At 43.7% G+C, this 5,720-nt stretch overlaps 1 long non-coding RNA gene across 1 annotated transcript in view; it reads left to right on the forward strand.

Annotated features, from left to right (window-relative positions):
* LOC108526723 (uncharacterized) overlaps positions 1–5,307 on the forward strand; it is a 24,514-nt gene extending 19,207 nt beyond the window's left edge. The window contains exon 4 of the long non-coding RNA XR_001884594.1: positions 3,154–5,307. This is a non-coding gene — a long non-coding RNA (uncharacterized LOC108526723). The remainder of the gene's footprint in view (positions 1–3,153) is intronic.
* The last annotated feature ends 413 nt before the right edge of the window (positions 5,308–5,720 follow it).

The following is a 5,720-nucleotide window of genomic DNA, read 5'->3' on the forward strand; positions in this document are numbered from 1 at the left end:
TTTTTTGAGACGGAGTCTCGCTCTGTCGCCCAGGCTGGAGTGCAGTGGCCGGATCTCAGCTCACTGCAAGCTCTGCCTCCCGGGTTTACGCCATTCTCCCGCCTCAGCCTCCCGAGTAGCTGGGACTACAGGCGCCCGCCACCTCGCCGGGCTAGTTTTTTTGTATTTTTTTAGTAGAGACGGGGTTTCACCGTGTTCGCCAAGATGGTCTCGATCTCCTGACCTCGTGATCCGCCCGTCTCGGCCTTCCAAAGTGCTGGGATTACAGGCTTGAGCCACCGCGCCCCGCCGCCATCTTCATTTTTTAATCTGTTTTATATTCTAATATTTTCCATGCAGACCAAAACAAAATAATTGCTTTTAGATGTTTTGAAATTACTGTGTTTTTCAAATATTTGTTCGTTTCATACAGTTAACTTTTCTTCCCTTAATGGTAGCAAAGCTTACAGTGGTCTTAGTTGGATCTCCCTGTTTCCGCCAGCTTTGCCTTGCTCATGAACTTATTCTCCTCTCTTAATCTTTTAGCAGAAGGGCAACTCATAGGGAATCTTAGCACACCTAGTCTGGGGAAAAGAAAGAAGGGAAGTAAAGAGGAAGGAAGATTCCAATTTGCTACAGAGAATTAAGGGAAATGGTGTTTTGTTTTGTTTTTAAAGTTTTATTCAAATAACAAACGGCTGACCTTTATGGAGTGATTCTTTGATTTGTTAACTCAACGTGTGCATCATTTTCTCACTCTGAGGATAGTAATTGGGGGTGAGATGGGGGAAGAATCCAATGGAGAAGGCAGTAGATCCTGAGAACCAGTGGTTGGGAAGAGTCAGAGGAGAAAAGGCCAGAGCGGGGAAAACACATCAAGTTAAGGCTGGAGATGACAAAACAAAATACTATCATCTACCCTATTTAACCCAGTTCACCTGTCTCCCATTACCTCACAGCAACACCTTTACCACATCCTTAAAGCCCCAACCAAAACCCCATCCTTAAAAGCCAATCCACTCTCTGGGGGATCTTGTATCCTACATGACAACAAAAACGGAGATCATCAGGTGATAATGCCTTCAAGTCCTGGTCTCCCCACTACAAATTTATCCTCCTTAGGTGAACCCTTGCTCCCTCCTTTATGTCATAGAGGAAGTTTCTTTTTCCCTATCTGAGAAAGGAGATAGGGAAGCTGTGCTCTAAATCCATCCACTCTCTCCTCTTCACTTTGCCACTGGCATAGGATTGTATACTTAAAACTGCTCAAGGCTTTCCCTTCTTTAACAAGAAAAGCTTCTCTTCCTATAAATTCTTTGTATACATTTAATATAAGTCCCCTTTATCTAACACCAAACCACTGTGCTTTCTTTCGTCGTCCAACACCCACTTCTCTTCTTCCATGCTCCCTCCCTGGGTTGTTTGCTTCCACTGCACATATGTTCACTTACAGCTATGGTCTGACATGTATGTGCCCCCAAACCTATGTGTTGAAAGTGAGTCACTAATGTGATGTATTTGGAGGTAGAGCTTTTGAGAGGTGATTAGGTCATGAGGGTGGAACCCCCCATGAATGGGATTAGTGCCCCTAAAGAAGAGGCCCCAGAGAGCTGCTTTGCCTCTTCTACCACATGAGGACACAGCTAGCAGGAGCCATCTGTGAACTAGAAAGTGGGCCCTCACCAGACACCAAATCTGCTGACACTTTGATCTTGGATTTCCAGCCACCAGAACTGTGATAAATAAATTTCTGTTGTTTATAAACTACCCAGTTTGTGGTATCTTGTTAAGCCACTCGAACAGACTAAGACATTTACACATAAATGACTCTGCCCTGGGCTTCAGACTCAAACATCCCACCACTTACTGATCATCTCCATTTGCATTTCTCTCTAAATCTGGGTCTCCTTCTATTCCCTTTCTCAGTAAATGGTCCCCAAATTCCTCCAGTCATATAAAGCAGAAACTGAGGTTCTTTCTTGATACCTATTTCTCCTTCAACCCTATATCTGATCCGTCTCCATATCCTATTGTCTGACCATCAAGACATCCCTCAATTCTGTCTCTGTTTATCTCTTTGCCGCCACCCACTAACTGCCGACTGATCTGCCTGCATGTAGCTTGCCCCAGCCAATCTACTCTCTATAGTAGACAGCAAGGTCTTTATAAAAATGCAAATCTGAATCTGTCACTCCCTTGCTAAAAATGATTCAGTGACTTCCCAATGATCCTAGGGAAAAGCACCCAAAATCCTTAAAATAATGTAGTAACAGAAATCCTATTTTGAAACATAGACACACCCCACACACTTTTCTCTTATTGCCAACCCAAAAAAGTAAATGTATCCCCTAGATGGCCAGAGCCATCCATCTGCTCTGGGAAAGATTAAAACTGTAAAGGAAAAATGCAAAGAAGCTGGGAGGAAGAGTTCATATTCTGATTTTTTACTTTGAAATGGAATTTTGCAGCAAGCCAGTAGTCATGCAAGAAAAGCTTTCCTGAATTCCTTTATCCTCTCTTTTAGATTAATCCAGAATCAAGTCTGGCTGCCGAGATCCTGGGTTCCCCACAGAACACATAGGGTTCCGCTTGCTGTTCTATGGTAGAAAACAAAACATCTAATCCATACTTCTCATCCTGCACACATTCCCTTATACAGTGAGCTCCTAGCTGAGAGCCCACAGCCTACAAGTGAAACACGAATTAAAAGAATTAAAGAATGTGTAAGCAAAAACTCAGTTGTGTGTAAGAAAACCCAATTCCCCTTGTGGAAGAGAAAGAGCTGGAGTCCTTTAAAATTAACTGCCTGTTTTTCTGTGGCTAGTGAGCCTTATCTCTCCCTTTCCCAGGCATTGTGAAGACCCTGTTTCCCTAGCTGTGCAGATGCAAGGTCACTAGGCAGATAAACTCAAGTCATAAAATGTGTTTTTCCTTGAAAAGTAAGAAATAATGTAATGCATGCCTCAATTGAATAACTAACTGTCTTTGTTTCTCGCTGTCTTCCCCCGCACAGATCTCCCTCCACCCCACAAAATGCTTAAAAGGTAACCGGACTCTTCGTTCAGGGTGTTTTTGGATGTTAATCTGACTGTGTAGATGCACCTAAATAATAAATAATATATATCCTCCTCGACCCTCGGTCTCTCTGATTCTTCAATTATCCCACTGCACCAGGACTTATAGGGGCAGAAATCAGAAGACTTTACTCCACAAGCTTCAGGTGGAAATGTGGACAAAGCCATTTGAGAACATGACAAAAATACAGCAAGAGCAGAGACAAGATCAGATCATCCTGGGGGCAGATGCTGGGCTCTGACCAATTTGACAGAGAAAAGGAAAAAGAACCCGGCTACAAGATGCACAAGTAGCAGGCCACAGCCACCAACATCAGCAGAGCAATTGGAGGCCAGGAAGACAAGGACACTTCTGAAGAGACTGAAAAAAGTAGAAGACAGTCCAAGTCACTGCAAAGTTCCAAGGTCTCTTTTGTCATTATTGTTACAAGTACCAAGTCAGCCAAAATCCACTCCACTCTTCAAAACCATCTTGAAGAGTTACAGGTCAGGGTTGCTGCATCTGAAAATGTTTACTCACAAAAGGTTACAGATGCTCCTCAACTTACAGTGGGATTACATCCTGACAAATGCGTCATAAGTTGAAAATATCTCATAAGTCGAAAATGCATTTACTACAACCTAACCCACTGAACATTGTAGCTTAGACTAGCATACCTTAAAACGTGATCAAGACACTTCCCTCAGCCTACATTTGAGCAAAATCACCTAACACAAAGCCTATTTTGTAATAGAGCGTTGAATAGCTCACATAATTTATTGAATACTGTACATTACATAGAATTTGTGACAGTTTCACACCATCGTTATGTCAAAAAAATCATTAAGTCAAGCCACCGTAACTCAGGGACTGTCTGTATTTATATTTTTACTTCACACTAAGCTTTGAAACAAATTTTTGCTTCTCAGCAGATGGAGTTTCTGAGAAAGACCAAATTAGTTATAGAGCACTAGCTCCCAAAAAAAAAAAAAGAAGAAGAAGAAGAAGACAGAGGAGGAGGGCGACATGAAGCAGAGGAAGAAGGAGAGAAGAAGGAAGAAACCATTATTGCTCCCTCATCTGAACTGCACTGCGAGTCAGCTGGGGCTTCTACCACAGTGTCCTGGAAGCCATGTTTGCTGCCCATTTCTGGACTCTCCAGCCACACTGGCCTCCTTTCCCTTTCTGAAACCTGCTGTGGTTCCTGCCACTTCAAGATAATCTCTTAACAATCTATTCCTTCTGCCTGGAATGCTCTTCCTCCCACCCAGCCCCGCCCTGCCCAGCTAACTCCATTCTTTGGCCCCTGCATCACTTTCCCAAGAAAGCCATTTCTGGACTTCCCTGACCCCTGCCTCCCATCTTCGCTGGCCCAGAGTTCCCTACCCTATAGCCTCATCGCTCCAACCCAGGCACTGCTGCCTCCCAGGACTCTTCCCCATCGCTGATATAGTCCTGCCTGATTGTTCAATTAATTTTGCCTCCCCTGAAGACCACAAGCCATGTTGGCAATGATGGTTTTGCTCACCATTGCACCTCCAGTGTCTAAAAACCATAGGCATGTCAATTCATTTTTGTTGAGTAAAGGAATTGTTCAATAAGTGCACAAATAAATTCACATTAAAACTTGTCCAAAAACAAAGGAGTTTTCTTGTGAGAAGCAGCTGCTCATTCTGGGGCATTCAAGTGCAGTGAGATGACAATGACGACCATTGGAGATGCTTTCAAAGCGATGCCGGCACTAGACAGATGGCTGGAGTGTGTACCCTTTAAGGACTCACCTATCTCAGAAGTCGTGTGTGTTTCTGTATGTGTAAATGCACAGAGAGACCAGAAGGATATGTGTTCAGCTTCTTTTCAGACTGTGAAGGTCCCTGCAACCAGGAGAGCTGTCTTCAGGAAAGGATGAAGGGAACGAGCATCTGTCTGTGACTCTGGTGGTTGCGCAGGTTGGTCACCTCAAGGTGGAGTGACACTGCGGTGGGACCAGTGGAGCACCAGTGAGGAAGCTCTCATAGGCCTGAGCCAACTGAATTAATTAAGACCAAGAATAGTAAAGGGACCCAGAGGGCACACTCTGAGAGGCAGTCATAACCAGCACCCTCTCCCCAAACCATATTACTCATTCCCACAGAAGTGTGTGTCTGCTTGCCTTTAATCTGTTCTGACTGTAAGCCATTTTGAGGTGGATATCCCAATCCCAGTGATGGCTACCATGTTCTGCATTGAGTAGATGCTCGACACACATCCAATAAGTAAAAGCGAGTGAACCAACCTTTATCTCTTGGGGTTTGTTGTTTCCCCATCAGTTGCTCCTGCTGCTCAAGGGTGTGTGTGTGTGTGTGTGTACACGTGTGAATTGAATACACATGTATGGGGAAGTGGGATACAGAATTGAGGCACCAACAAGTATCCAATGTGAATGTCTTTAAAATCAGTATCAGCAGCAAAGAAGGTACTGCACATATGATGTACAGGGGAAAACCTTCTTACCAGACACAGCCCACCACCAAAGCCCCCCTGCCTAAATCTGTATTTGAAAAGCTAATTTAAAATATTTTTTCTTTGGGGTCTTCAATAATTTGCCTTTGAAAGCTCTTTGTTAAAATGAAAATGCCTTTGGAAAGCAGAATGGTTTAAACTTCTACCACTTTGCATTTTAGAGGGGATTACGGTGGATAATTAAG

Source organism: Rhinopithecus bieti, unplaced genomic scaffold (assembly GCF_001698545.2).
Source record: "Rhinopithecus bieti isolate Rb0 unplaced genomic scaffold, ASM169854v2 scaffold_3763, whole genome shotgun sequence".
Taxonomy (NCBI): Eukaryota; Metazoa; Chordata; class Mammalia; order Primates; family Cercopithecidae; genus Rhinopithecus; species Rhinopithecus bieti.